This window comes from Procambarus clarkii, chromosome 41, assembly GCF_040958095.1.
Source record: "Procambarus clarkii isolate CNS0578487 chromosome 41, FALCON_Pclarkii_2.0, whole genome shotgun sequence".
Classification (NCBI taxonomy): domain Eukaryota; kingdom Metazoa; phylum Arthropoda; class Malacostraca; order Decapoda; family Cambaridae; genus Procambarus; species Procambarus clarkii.
Window position 1 is genome coordinate 15,193,170 of NC_091190.1, and position 16,635 is coordinate 15,209,804.

General features: G+C 42.7%; 1 protein-coding gene across 2 annotated transcripts in view; it reads right to left on the reverse strand.

The window, feature by feature from the left end:
* Positions 1–16,635, reverse strand: part of LOC123761022 (atrial natriuretic peptide-converting enzyme) — a 504,836-nt gene that overhangs the window by 476,585 nt on the left and 11,616 nt on the right. The window lies entirely within an intron of this gene.

Sequence of the window (16,635 nt, forward strand, 5' to 3'; positions counted from 1 at the left end):
AAACTCAGATGAGTCACAGAGATGTTAGGAAGTTTTCTTTTAGCGTGAGAGTAGTGTGGAAATGGAATGCACTTCAGGAACAGGTTGTGGAAGCAAATACTATTCATAATTTTAAAACCAGGTATGATAGGGAAATGGGACAGGAGTCATTGCTGTAAACAACCGATGCTCGAAAGGCGGGATCCAAGAGTCAATGCTCGATCCTGCAGACACAACTAGGTGAGTACAACTAGGTGAGTACACACACACACACACACTAAGAGTAAGGGGAGACATGATAACCACCTACAAAATTCTCAGGGGAATTGACAGGGTGGACAAAGACAAATTCTTGAGCACGGGTGGGACACGAACAAAGGGACACAGGTGGAAACTTAGTACCCAGATGAGCCACAGAGACGTTAGAAAGAATTTTTTCAGTGTCAGAGTAGTTAATAAATGGAATGCACTAGGAAGTGATGTGGTGGAAGCTGACTCCATACACAGTCTCAAATGTAGATATGATAGAGCCCAGTAGGCTCAGGAATCTGTACACCAGTTTATTGACAGTTGAGAGGCGGGACCAAAGAGCCAAAGCTCAACCCCCGCAAGCACAATTAGGTGAGTACAATTAGGTGAGTACTGAAGCATCGTCATTTGATATAAATATTAATATATTTATATTTATAATGACCTATGGCTCTGTTGGTTGTCAGCTTATTCCCTCCTGTTTGACTTTGGTCTGGTTGGGAGTGCAGTAGAGAGAGTTAATCCTTTAATCCTTAATCAATCACGTTACTCTTGCATAGGCCTCGACAACCAAGGTTTTCTTAACAAAAAACCGGATTGTAAAGACAAAGTTACCCACTAAAATACTTAAGGCCGACAATAAACAAATTAACAGTGACTGTAATTTCAAAATCCAACTCCACAAGCCGTTCTTGAATAGCTAGATACAAAAAAAATACAGGGCAAAAAAATTACAAGGTAGCCGTCTGCTGGACAAGTGTTATGAAAAAAATTAAGTTTTACCTGACTGTGATGCGAGCACTGTGCGATAATACGTGAAGATTTAGTACACAAATCCCGCAGTTTCTGAGAGTAGGAGTCATGGACGTAACAGTAGAAGAGAAAGTGGATGTAACTTTGCGGTTTGGAGGATAAAATCACAAGCTTTACCGAGAGAGGACAATACCTGCCATCATACCATCCCCCCAACCCGCTACCGTGTACATCCTCTACTCCACTCACTCCATTGTCCATAACCGTGAAGACTGAGATTTGTACTGGCAAGAACATGTTGTATATTCGGTCTCATTGGAGGCTACTGCAAGTGGGGGCATGTCAGTGGAGGCTATTGCAAGTGGGGGCATGTCAGTGGAGGCTACTGCAAGTGGGACATGTCAGTGGAGGCTACTGCAAGTGGAGGCATGCCAATGGAGGCTACTGTAATTGGAGGCATGTCAGTGGAGGCTACTGCAAGTGCGGGCATGTCAGTGGAGGCTACTGCAAGTGGGGGCATGTCAGTGGAGGCTACTGCAAGTGGGGGCATGTCAGTGGAGGCTACTGCAAGTGGGGGCATGTCAGTGGAGGCTACTGCAAGTGGGGGCATGTCAGTGGAGGCTACTGCAAGTGGGGGCATGTCAGTGGAGGCTACTGCAAGTGGGGGCATGTCAGTGGAGGCTACTGCAAGTGGGGGCATGTCAGTGGAGGCTACTGCAAGTGGGGGCATGTCAGTGGAGGCTACTGCAAGTGGGGGCATGTCAGTGGAGGCTACAAGTGAGCATTAAACCACAAACACAACCTTCCTACATGCATACACTAATCTGTTTAGATTCCACACTGGCGACTTTATACTTAAATATTTGTGGTCCAGTGTGCACATAGCAAGGATTCCCCCCCCCCCCGTGACACTCTTCGGCCACAATAAAGACGTTTTGTCAACATTATGTTGCCAGGAGTGGCACAAGACGGCCTCCACATGAGGACCTCTAGTGCCCGGAGAAAGCAGGGATGCAGCCTCCCTCATTCCCCCCCCCCCCTCCCCGTCCCATCCCACATCTTTATCCTGATCCCTTCCAAGTGCTATATAGTCGTAATGGCTTGGCGCTTTCTCCTCATCAATCCCTTTCCCCCTCTCACGGCCACATTACCGACAAGAAAATATTACATTACTCTTCAAAACTTCCCCCTCCCCCCTACTATTTTCCCTCCCCCTCTCTCCCCCAGCAAATGAAAAAAAAATCATTGTTCTGGAATTTCATGTCTGGACTTCGCAGCAAGTTAAGTAGAAAAATAAATCTGTGTAAATTATTCAGAGTCGGCGATGATTCAGGGAGGCGCGCGAGGCACTAATTGCAGCATTTGAGACCCGGGAACGTGGCTGGTAGCCTGCCTCTCCTTCCTGAATGTGAACCTCCTGATTGACTTCATAGTGTCAGAGTCACACACACACACACACTCTCCCCCTGTCCCCCACCACCTCCCTCCCGGCGCCCCCTTGCCCCCTTAGACACGCAGGGAGTCACACACACTCCCTCCCTTTGCCCTTCTCCCCCTTACCTTAGACGCGCAGGGAGTCACACACACTCCCTCCCTTTGCCCTTGTCCCCCTTGCTTCAGACCCGCAGAGGACGCCGAACGCGGGGAGTCAGAGGGAGGACGAAGGGACCAGCAGGTCGTCCGGATAAACTTCCTTTCGTTATCTGGGAAAGACTCGGCGCGGGAAGCCAGAAATTGTTCTTGGCCTGGTTTCAGCGCTGAGCGAATTGTAAGGAAATTGTCTGGGCACCATTGCGATGTGGATCTTAGATAACACACAGGACATAACGTCATTTTATTTTACAGCACTGTGTATCTGTTAAATCTGATAACAGTCCTTAACAGGCGGAAACCTTTTCGATAAATATACTCCCAAGATACAGATTATTTGAACACACACACACACATTTTATAGTGTCTACTCAGTTTTGCACATATTACAAGAACTTTGCGTCTACACACAAGCTACCGCCAGAAGCCAATACCACTTCATACAGGTGCTTCAGTTGCTGCTACAGACTGTAGTAATTAAACCTATTCAAGCATTTGTACAGCAACTACTCTGTAATACAGTTAGACACTGAAGCAGCTATCGAAGTCTCGTTAACTGCAAATGTTATCATAAATTACAGACATATCAACTTGTCAGATCCGACCGGTGCAAACCAATAACGAAAACAAAAAATAAAACTTACCAAAATGTTAGTATAAATAACTTATGCGAACTACAAAGTGTAAGTGAAAGCTGCCACAAACCCATCATCACAAACAACGCAAATTACTGTTTTGACACTCAGGCTCATGAAGGGTACAGAACCTTGCATTGAACCAGTCAGACTGAAGCATGTAACCAGTCAGAAGCCAGACTGAAGCATATAACCAGTCAGAAGCAAGACTGAAGCATATAACCAGTCAGAAGCCAGACTGAAGCCAGACTGAAGCATATAACCAGTCAGAAGCAAGACTGAAGCATATAACCAGTCAGAAGCCAGACTGAAGCATATAACCAGTCAGAAGCAAGACTGAAGCATATAACCAGTCAGAAGCAAGACTGAAGCCAGACTGAAGCATATAACCAGTCAGAAGCAAGACTGAAGCCAGACTGAAGCATATAACCAGTCAGAAGCCAGTCAGAAGCCAGACTGAAGCATATAACCAGTCAGAAGACCCAGCCAATAAGCCAAGGAACTATGAATGCCCATGTTAGCAATGAAGGCGAGGCAGCCTCCCCCCTTCACAGCCCTGGTGCTTGTGAGGGCCATCACCGCTGGCTCACTACTGCACCAGGTGCGGCCAAGTAGCTCACGAGCCCCAGCGCTCCGTCTCAGCGTTCCTGTACTACCAAAGGAGTTTAACAGCGCGTGTTGCTATCTCCTCCTCCTCCTACTGTGTCACGCTGAAAGGTCGTCGTTTTCACGATGCAAAATTGTTTCTTCATTTAACTTTCTCAATTGTAGGCGATGAGTCACAATAACGTGGCTGAAGTATGTTGACCAGACCACACACTAGAAAGTCAAGGGACGACGACGTTTCGGTCCGTCCTGGACCATTCTCAAGTCCATGACCTGAGAACGTTTGATACATTTGAAAACTTCGATACGTTTCTTAATTGTATTTACTATAAGTAGTGTAGACACTAACTGTAACCTTAAATTAAATTTTTAACTTTTGCCCCGAGGGGCGAGTTTATTGGGCAGCGCCACTCATCTTGTGAGTGGACACACCGCCATAGCAGCATGTACAACACTCCCCAATAGGAAGAAAACCCGCTGGGTTGTTCATCCTGTCACTTGTACCCAGACACAGCTGGGACTTGCTTAACTGTTTCAAGTGAACAGCTGTAACCTCTCCACAGCTCTCCACTGGGTGAGTCTGAGGAAGGCAAATTATAATTGTGTAACCAGTTTACCGTAAAGATAAACTGTTTACCTTTTCAAGACCATTGGGGTCCAGTGCTAATACACTGGACCTCTTTCTGACACTGCCTCGCAGCATGGGAATGGACTCCGTATTAACAAAAAATGGAAAGGTCTTTTAGACTTTGATGAATGAAAGTTGTCCAACTTTATATTAAAGTTCATCTGAGTATACAGTTTTCTGAACAACAATTTATCACCTCAAGAAGTTCGTTCACACTTCTGAAAAATATTATAATAATGGCGGGTTTATACAGGAATGTGATTCGATCTATTTGCTGGTTCTTCTATCATGCCAACACCCGCAGCCCTGCCCCGTATTCCTATCATGCCGACCCCCAGTAATCTTCACCCGGTACCCCTATCATGCCGGTATTAGCAGCCCCCTCACCCTGTACACTACCAGCTTACATCAGCATAAGGCTTCACTTTCCCCCCCCCCCCCCCCGCCCTTCCCCCCTGATCTTCACCTCAGGTTCAGAGCCTCAATAGCTTCCATCTGCAGAGATTTTGACCAATTGAAGGGCTGAAAAAGGATTATTGGAGGCAGTCCTCAGCATAAGCCTGGCAGTGAAGTGTATTATGCCTCAAGAAAACGCAAAAACTTGTTTTACAATGAGGGTTCATCTCGGAACCTATGAGTGGATGGTTCGGGTGATGAGTCAGTCATCTGCGCTGATTTACAGTCTTACCTGCATCTGAATAACGATTTGTGAGAGAAGTGAAGCAGTTGTGAAGCAACCCACAACAAATGTCTAACTCCCGTTTACCTATTTAACTGCTAGGTGAATAGAGGCATGAGATGAAAGGAAACGTGTCCAAACGTTACTGTCCTGCTGGGGAATTGAACCCGGGTCCTAAGATTGTCGGCTGAGGGGCCTAAACAAAGTAGCAAAACAGAATGGTAAAAAGTCGCCTATTAAGAATGTAGGAAATCAAGACATGATAATTATTTTTTTCTGTTCTCACTGGTTTATATATGCCAGTAGAAGGTATGGCCAATACTCAGAATATTATGATACTCAATTAAGTAAGAACCATTGAATCATACATTGGTGATAGCATACAACCAAAATGTATGATTTTGGTTATATGGTGATACTATAAGATCAACAATGCTGGCAAGATGGTCATATTTAACATATTCATACACACACATACATATGCATGCAATTAGTCCTTTCGTCCTAAAAAAAAAAAGCTCCACTCTTCACCAGCATTATCTTTTCAGTCAGCTGCGAGAACGGCAGCATACTGTGAGGAGGCAGCTTTGAGTGCTGCAGCATATGGTGAGGCTGCAGCTGTGAGGCTGCAGCTGTGAGCAGGCAGCTGTGAGCAGGCAGCTGTGAGCAGGCAGCTGTGAGCAGGCAGCTGTGAGTGAACATCAAGCAGCTGGCTGTAATATCTGCATCTTACTGAGTAGAGATATCAGGCAGCTATGAGCTGTAGACAGCATACTGTGAGCAGATATCGAGCAGACGTCAGCACTCCAGCATACTGTGAGCAGACATCAGGCAGCCGGGCAGACATCAGGCAGCCGGGCAGACATCAGGCAGCCGGGCAGACATCAGGCAGCCGGGCAGACATCAGGCAGCCGGGCAGACATCAGGCAGCCGGGCAGACATCAGGCAGCCGGGCAGACATCAGGCAGCCGGGCAGGCAACAAGCACTCTACACGAATAAAGCATCAGTCTTTACAAACCCTTTTTTTTTTTACAAACAACTGTCTCCAACACGGCGTCCGAGAGACATGAATATATATCAGGGTAGCAATGCAGTGCGGGCCATGTCACCATTGCTAGTCGACCGGCCGCAGCCAGCGACCCCTTCCACATTTAACCTACGGCTCTACAGATTTACACCAGTTTCTCTGTTCTCTGTGGGCGAGTGTTTGTACACACGTGTGTGATGGCCATTGTGCTCGCTCGCACTAATCCCGAACCTAAAAAAAAACATACAAAATATGAGGCTACATGCTGGGCCCACCAAACATGAGGCTAGATGCTGGACCCACCAAACATGAGGCTAGATGCTAGACCCACCAAACACGAGGCTAGATGCTGGGACCCACCAAACATGAGGCTAGATGCTGGGACCCACCAAACATGAGGCTAGATGCTGGACCCACCAAACACGAGGCTAGATGCTGGACCCACCAAACATGAAGCTAGATGCTGGACCTACCAAACATGAGGCTAGATGCTGGACCCACCAAACACGAGGCTAGATGCTGGACCCACCAAACATGAGGCTACATGCTGGACCCACCAAACATGAGGCTAGATGCTGGGACCCACCAAACATGAGGCTAGATGCTGGACCCACCAAACACGAGGCTAGATGCTGGACCCACCAAACATGAAGCTAGATGCTGGACCTACCAAACATGAGGCTAGATTGCTGGACCCACCAAACATGAGGCTACATGCTGGACCCACCAAACATGAGGCTAGATGCTGGACCCACCAAACATGAGGCTACATGCTGGACCCACCAAACATGAGGCTAGATGCTGGACCCGCCAAACATGAGGCTAGATGCTGGGACCCACCAAACATGAGGCTACATCCCGGGGCCACCAAACACAACCCAGCCCCACACCGACCAAACATAATCCCCGCCGACCTGATACTCATAATGGAGCCAGCGCCCATTACGCTGCTGATGACCCCCATCACTAAACAGGTCGCTCGGTAAACAATATTGAAAACTTAAATTACTGAACGTGAAAACACGGAATATCCACAGTCCGTTGTCTTGTTTTTGTACTCTATATTTTCCGAAAAAAACATATTCAAGTTGATCGTATCAAAATGTTTAAAAACAAAATTACATTTTCTCTTACAATTTGTCAAAATTTATCGTGTAAACCTAATAATAAAATTTGTATTACGACTCCAAAAAAACACATATACACCATAATAACCACAGAAGACAATGCATGGCTAACCATATACGGGCTATTCATGCCCGTGCCACCTCTTAGGTGACTTAATCTTCATCAAGCAATCCCAGACCTGGTATGTTTAATCACTAATGCCAAACATACCCGCTACTATTATCCTATAGCCAACTATGCCACAACTAACACTCAGAGGCGGTTGAGAGGTGGGACCAAAGAGCCGAAGCTCAACCCTGGCAAGTACAACTAGGTGAGTATACACACACACACACACACACACACACACACACACACACACACACACACACACACACACATATATATATATATATGCGTGTGTTATAGAGAAATATATGAAGTAAACATAATAGATGAAAAAATCAATTGGTTAGAAAGGCGGGGTCCATGAGCTAATAGCTCGATTCTGCAAATACAAATAGTAAATACACACACACACACACACACACACACACACACACACACACACACACACACACACACACACACACACACACACACACACACACACTAGGGCATACAAATGAACACAGTAATAAGTCATAATACTAGTACATTTCAAGCATTTAACAACTGTATTCTGTATTTACAACCATGTTGATATTATCACAAAAATCCCGTAGTGACCAGTTACAACCACGACAATGCAGACGAGGAGTCACAATAACGTGGTTGAAATATGTTGACAAAACCACAAACTAGAAAGTGAAGGGACGACGACGTTTCGGTCCGTCCTGGACCATTCTCAAGTCGATTGTGACTTGAGAATAGTCCAGGACGGACCGAAACGTCTTCGTCGCTTCACTTTCTAGTGTGGTTTGGTCAACATCAAACAATATAGCCAGAACTCTCGAGATTCTTAACCTTTGACAATTATAAAATATTGCCATGATTCAAATATTTATACGAAAACGTACACGAAGAAAATAAAAACTGCGACCGTAAATATGACAATCCCGAAATTCCCAGCGGCACTCTGGCATTCAGGCCAGCATTTTGGCGCTGCCAAGAGGTTTCTGGTATCCGCTCCGGCCTTAAAGGTCCAACAAGCCTTCCTATTGGCGCTGAGGGAGCCGCGGCCTGCCTGCATGGCAATGGGCCCCCCTGCCACCTCCCTCTCTTTTCGTCCTAAGCATTTTAAACGCTTTCCATTACAACATCTACTTCTCCCTGATCTGTAGATGCCGCAAATCATCTTGCTATACTACTGCAGAATCTATATACTGTAATATAAACAGATAAGGAATAATGCGAGCTTTGTTTAACCTTAAAAAATGCTTGCAGCGAACAAGGAAAATAATATATTGGATGCCATTCATCACCAGTGACCGCCCCAGCCACCACCTGCCCGTGTCGCTGCTTGGGGGCCTGTCTTCACACCTTAAACCCCTAGCAATAAAATCTTCCGCTTTCGTGAGCTCGACGTGTTCACATTTACACCCCCCAACGCTCCTGTGCCGGGGTAAGTCCACTACGGGGCTCACCGTAGCCTACTTGCAACTTTCGGCATGTTGTTTTAAATTAAGCTACTCAGAACAATAAGTTCAAGTAGCACGGGCTATGGTGAGCCCGTAACCCCAACTTTTGGTACCGAGTAGCTGAATCTCAAACAGCGTGAGCTCGACAGTATTGTGAGGTGAAGGTAATCGACGCACGCTCGACTCGACGGTATTCACTTGTTGCAACTACGTGAAATCCAATTTTGATTTCCCCCCACGTGGCGGGGGAATTTAAAATAGGCCATAAGAATATTTTAAGTGTCTGGAAGGCCAGATGAAAAATTCGACCAGCTGTAATTGAAGAATTCTGATACTCGGCAAGGCAAGATATTCGACCACTACTACACACAGTGGAGGTCGAGCATGGAACATCAACAATTATATTTATGTTCACATCTATATATTCACATAAATATATGTTCAATCAAACACACCAGAAGTTTACATCTGAGAGAGAGAGAGAGAGAGAGAGAGAGAGAGAGAGAGAGAGAGAGAGAGAGAGAGAGAGAGAGAGAGAGAGACAGAGAGAGAGAGAGAGAGAGAGAGAGAGAGAGAGAGAGAGAGAGAGAGAGAGAGAGAGAGAGAGAGAGAGAGAGAGAGAGAGAGAGAGAGAGAGAGAGAAGAATGAGAGAGAGAGCGCAGGTCATTTCATATATCATACAATGACAACGCGTAGGGCCGCCTTAACAGCATTGTAAGCCCTGGGCCAAGCAATGCACTGGGGCCTCTACCCAGATAGTGGGCCCTCGCCCGTCCGCTAAAGTGCAGGATCACCGCCAGATAGCTATACACAAGTTATTTATATTGAAAATATAATTTGTAAAGAGATTTGAATCTGAGGCCTTTCCAGCGAGAGATCGACTAAGTATCCACTCTGCCGACAGATCTCTCACGAACAATATGGCAACATGGGACCCCTAGAATTGTGGGGGCCCCTAGAATTGTGGGGGCCCCTAGAATTGTGGGGGCCCCTAGAACTGTGGGGGCCCCTGGCCAACTGTCCAGTGTACGTATGTGTTAAGGCACTCACAATACGTACGACAATACATACATAAATAAATAATACACTTGAGATAAACAATAAATGTTTTAATGAGTTTGATATGTGATTACAGGACTCTCTTCATCATTGAGGTTCGAGGCTTCCATATATATACGGAAAGAGCTATATCTTCGTTCCCTTTTAGTCACAATCCTTAACTTGTCTCAAGAAGTTGTAATGCACATTATTAATAAGATACCAATTCACCGTCTACAAGTTTATTATATAACCTCAAGCGGCACACAGATAATTCCTAGTATTTATTATAAATTAATACACCAAAAATGTTGTGCTTTCTGTACGAAGATTCACAGACTCAGTATCACTACACACTGTTCTGGGGCCAGATTCACGAAGAAGTTACGCAAACACTTACGAACCTGAACATCTTTTCTCAATCTTTGGCGGCTTTGTTTACAATTATTAGAGTTAATATGCTCCGAAGCACAGGAGGCTGTTTATAACAATAACAACAGTTGATTGGCAAGTTTTCATGCTTGTAAACTGTTTAATAAATGTAACCAAAGCCGTCAAAGATTGAGGAAAGATGTACACGTTCGTAAGTGCTTGCGTAACTGCTTCGTGAATCTGGCCCCTGCCCCCCCCCCCCCTTTCATACACATTCCAGCAGCCAATACCAAACTCACTAGTTCATTAGCCTGCACCAATAAGATTGCAGATGGGGGGGGGGATCATGTTAAGGGATTCCCGTTCAAACGGTAGAAATTCCCCGATACGGTTATTATAAGATCCCTTCTACAAAGATTGTAGCAAGTTGTGTACAAGGAACGTAATTTTTTGTTTGAATTATTCATTGATTTTATTACTATTTTTTTAGTCACTTTAGTTTTATGAAACGTAAAATTTACTTTACTTTCACGAACGTTAGCGAATGAGTGGCCTTGGCCTGCAGGAAACGGGTAGCTATCTCTCGCTCAGAGCCTTCTGCTTCCTGGCTAACTCTCTCCCTCTCTCGCTCAGAGCTTTCTGCTTCCTGGCTAACTCTCTCCCTCTCTCGCTCAGAGCTTTCTGCTTCCTGGCTAACTCTCTCCCTCTCTCGCTCAGAGCTTTCTGCTTCCTGGCTAACTCTCTCCCTCTCTCGCTCAGAGCTTTCTGCTTCCTGGCTAACTCTCTCCCTCTCTCTCTTGCTCTCTCGCTCAGAGCTTTCTGCTTCCTGGCTAACTCTCTTCCTCTCTCTCTTGCTCTCTCGCTCAGAGCTTTCTGCTTCCTGGCTAACTCTCTCCCTCTCTCTCTCTTGCTCTCTCGCTCAGAGCTTTCTGCTTCCTGGCTAACTCTCTCCCTCTCTCTCTCTACCCCCTCTCTACACGACCCCGTCCCCACACAGCAATATACCGCCCTGGATTACACTTTTAACCACACCACTCTCTCCTGGGAGCAGTATTTTGTAAATATATCCTCTAACAAAATTATTTTACGGCCTGCTCTTAATTGGGGAAGAACAACACCCGAGACCTCATTTTACGCACCAATCAGCTGCTAGTTATGGCTATATTAGTTTCCGCTCCTTGTTAGCAATGCATATAGTTGATGAGTTGAAGCTAACAATCAGTAAAAGGCTTTAACAAGGCAAATCGACTTGAGAATGATCCAGGACGGACCGAAACGTCGTCGTCCCTTCACCTTCTAGTGTGTGGTCTGGTCAACATACTTTAGCCACGTTATTGTGACTCATCGCCTGCATAAGGCAACTTACGACTCATCTGGAAGTCTAATAAGAGACAAAACTTTTCGGACGATGTAATAAATACCAGAATTTACTCCTAAGAATGTATCAAGAATGTATCACCCTTCTTCGTCACTATTATATCTCCTCAAATGTTTGTTTTTTTATTTGGAATAATATTTATATCATATAGAACACAAAATAAAATTTGAAGGAACCAATCCCATTATTATCACACAAATCGTCTATAGATCTGTGTGATAGTACAATAGAACATTACGTCAATAGATCAGCACAATATCTGTATAATACATTCTGGCCAGGAATCTACTTTTTATTATTTTTTGGTTGAATAAACACACGCAAGGAGCAATTTGACAGATGTTAGGGAGCGCGGCCACAGGGATATATTGAGCGTAGCTTCGGCACACCGAGTTATTCTTTGCCAAAGTATTTGTAAACGGCTGTGTATTGCCAAGACCAGAAGGGGGACGGTTATATATATATATATATATATATATATATATATATATATATATATATATATATATATATATATATATATATATATATATATATATATATTTATATATATATATATATATATATATATATATATATATATATATATATATATATATATATATATATTTATATATATATATATATATATATATATATATATATATATATATATATATATATATATATATATATATATGTCGTACCTAGTAGCCAGAACTCACTTCTCAGCCAACTATTCAAGGCCCAATTTGCCTAATAAGCCAAGTTTTCCTGAATCAATATATTTTCTCTAATTTTTTTCTCATGAAATGATAAAGCTACCCATTTCATGATGTATGAGGTCAATTTTTTTTAATTGGAGTTAAAATTAACGTAGATATATGACCGAACCTAACCAACCCTACCTAACCTAACCTAACCTATCTTTATAGGTTAGGTTAGGTTAGGTAGCCGAAAAAGTTAGGTTAGGTTAGGTAGTCGAAAAACAAATAATTCATGAAAACTTGGCTTATTAGGCAAATCGGGCCTTGCATAGTAGGCATAGAAGTGCGTTCTGGCTACTAAGTACGACATATATATATATATATATATATATATATATATATATATATATATATATATATATATAACCTAACCTAACCTAACTTTTTCGGCTACCTAACCTATAAAGATGGGTTAGATTAGGTTAGGTAGGGTTGGTTAGATTCGGTCATATATCTACGTTAATTTTAACTCAAATAAAAAAAAATTGACCTCATACATAATGAAAAGGGTAGCTTTATCATTTCATAAGAGAAAAATTAGAGAAAATATATTAATTCAGGAAAACTTGGCTTATTGGGCGGGTCGGGCCTTGCATGGTGGGCTGAGAAGTGCGTTCTGGCTGCTAGGTGCGACATGTATATATATATATATATATATTTATATATATATATATATATATATATATATATATATATATATATATATATATATATATATATATATATATATATATATATATATATATATCCCTCGCTGTTCAGAGGGGAAATGCGTGCTGTATCTTGGGTACGCACCCGACCCCCAAGGAGCTGGACGAGGTCTTCGAACACTGATTGGCATATTGTTATATAAGTGTGTGTTTTCTGTAAACTGTAGCATTGCAATAAAATCAAATAAATAAAAAATAATAGGGGTGGTAGGAGAGGAAAAGATTAAAGTGTTCAGTGAGAATCCACAAGGTCTTCTCTGAACACTATTTATATTCTTCTTCGAGGATGTGGGTCCCTTTAATTAAACCAGTGGTGGTACCCCTATATATATATATACTGTATATATATATATATATATATATATATATATATATATATATATATATATATATATATATATATATATATATATATATGCATGTGTGTATTTTATTATAGTGGGGCTTGTTATTGGTGTTCTCCTTAAGTGGTAGTGTGTTGCCATAACGTGTAGGCAACGGGGTCACAACGGCTGGCGAAATATTCCCCGATACTTCCTTATAAAGACCTCAGGACAGCTGAACGCAACTGACGCCACTACCACTGAACAATACGTCCAGGAGGAGGAGGAGGATCGATCCCAACACGGAACAATCTTCCCCTTCTGACATATCGTTAGCAACACCGGAAGGCCCGTCCTCTCCATTAGCCATTCCGTAGCAAACGCAACTGTTTTGCCGAACCGAAAGCATACGAACCCACCTAACCTATAGAGGTAAATACACAAAAACGCCAATACGGGTCTTTAATTCTGACTATTAAGCACTTTTAACGAATTGGTCTATTCCGTTAAGAATGCGACGTACTAGGTGTGAGTACGGACTGATGTGCTGGGTGATGGAACTCGTGAAATAATCAACAGAACAGCACATTTAACGCAAGCCACCTACCATGACAGCTCTCCGGCACCACCGTGAAGCACCGCAACCAACCCCAGGGCAAGCGGTGGGAACCTTCAGACCCATCAAGACTTAAGCTGGCCTATTCTTCCGCTCCATAATGGGCAAACGAAATGAGGAGGAGTCTCTCCCTTGTCAATAACAGATGGTCGTGCCTCACTGCATCTTAGGGGCTTCTCTGACCCGCAACGGGTCGTGCTGCACTAATAGAATACCAGAAGACTAACGCTACTTGTTACTTGCTTCAAAAGATTGTCACTTGCTTAGCTAAATGAGCTATGGAGTTCAGTTTCTGAACCCATTAGGTGCCTCTGTAACCCGTAACTCGAGGAAATACTCGTACCCTGTATGGGTGGTCAAGCAGAAGAATGCACTGAAGGAAGTTGTGGAAGCCACCTCCACATCCACAATTTTAAGGGAGGATTCGAAAAGGAATTTAAGTGTCAGAATAGTTAAATTGTAACGCAACGGGTACAACGAAGCTAGTAAACATGCTGGACCTCACTCCCCCGTAGTCACTGACAGGTGTGTACCTCTTCCCTCCCCCCCCCCCCCCCCCTTCCATCTCTTCCACGACACTCGATTATGTTAGCGGATTACTGGATTAGTTATCAGTGAGCACTGTTGCCAATAACCTATCGGACAATGCACCACAATGTCCGATAGCTTATTTGTCTGCTATCGTATTTGTAGCAAGCTACAATGTGTAGCCTACACATTTACGCTGTATGTTTCATGGCCTGGCTGGAGAAACATCACCATCAGGATTTGTAGACCGATTTGTAGACAACTGGTCAGAGGATGCGGCTGTCCCAACACGCATCCCTGCCTGCATTCGATAAGACGTACACAAGGCTTTAAGTGTTCAACCCAAGTTCACACAGGAGCAACATGTGCACAAATTTACTGAGGACATGTGCTAGGCAACTTGTGTAAAGGAGGAAATGTATATGTTTATCTCTCAGAATGTTCGGTAATATGTTTATTCTTTGTGTTGTGTGTCTATATATGTATTAACACGATGTACTGAACGGGGTGAGAATAGCTTGAGCTACCTCATCCCTTTGTGTGTATTTTACCTCAATAAACTTATTTCAATTTCAATTTCAATGTGCTAGGCTTTCCCCTGAACAATGGCGGGGAAATCAAAATTAAAATGAGGGAAAACATTCAGGTTTCAGGCCTACGAATTGCAACGGTCATTATCAGGCTTACGAACTACAACGATCATTTTTTTAGGCCTAAACTGCCAGGGGTCATTAAGGTCTACCGACTGCCTGGTTCATGAAAGCCTAGTGGCTGCCTGGGTGATTGAGGCTTACCTTGAGGTAATTAGGCCAGCAATTAACCTCGCGGCAAACATTCTAGTATTCTTAACCTCTCTCTCTCTCTCTCTCTCTCTATATATATATTATATATATATATATATATATATATATATATATATATATATATATATATATATATATATATATATATATATATATATATTGTGACAAGTAGCCTTGTACCCTGCATGTAACCAATGTTGTAACCCTTTTTGTGTAATGAAATTTTCAAATAAAGTTAGATATATATACACACATACCAAAAGAATAAGGGTGGTAGGAGAAGAAAATATCAAAGTGTTCAGTGAGGATCTACAAGGTCTTTTCTGGGTACTCTTTATTTTCTTCTCCGAGGCTATGGGTCCCTACACTTGCACCAGACGTGGTACCCCCTCTAGGTATTATATATATATATATATATATATATATATATATATATATATATATATATATATATATATATATATATATATATATATATGTCGTACCTAGTAGCCAGAACGCACTTCTCGGCCTACTATGCAAGGCCCGATTTGCCTAATAAGCCAAGTTTTCATTAATTAATTGTTTTTCGACTACCTAACCTAACCTAACCTAACTTTTTCGGCTACCTAACCTATAAAGATAGGTTAGGTTAGGTAGGGTTGGTTAGGTTCGGTCATATATCTACGTTAATTTTAACTCCAATAAAAAAAATTGACCTCATACATAATGAAATGGGTAGCTTTATCATTTCATAAGAAAAAAATTGAGAAAATATATTAATTCAGGAAAACTTGGCTTATTAGGCAAATCGGGCCTTGCATAGTAGGCTGAGAAGTGCGTTCTGGCTACTAGGTACGACATATATATATATATATATATATATATATATATATATATATATATATATATATATATATATATATATATATATATATATTATATGAACAAGATAATAACTAAATGGATAAAAAAAACAGAAAAGAAGAACAAAGGCAGTCAATGCCACGTGTGAAGCCCTGATAACAGAGGTCAGGGTCCCTTGAAACCTTGATAATTGAGAACATGAGTGCCTTGAGCCAATATTTTACCCAAAATGCTTCATAATAATACAACATTAAGCACACCCAGAGGTAAACAAAAACTGCAGCGAAACTTTCTTACCCCTTGTCTAAAAGATCTTTTTTTTTTTACTGAAAAAACACAAACTGCCAACTCGTACTAACAATGTTAAAAAACTTTTCCAATATCGTCCACTACGAGCAAACACCGTTTCTGAGCCCCCGAACCACGTGAGAGGTCTGTGG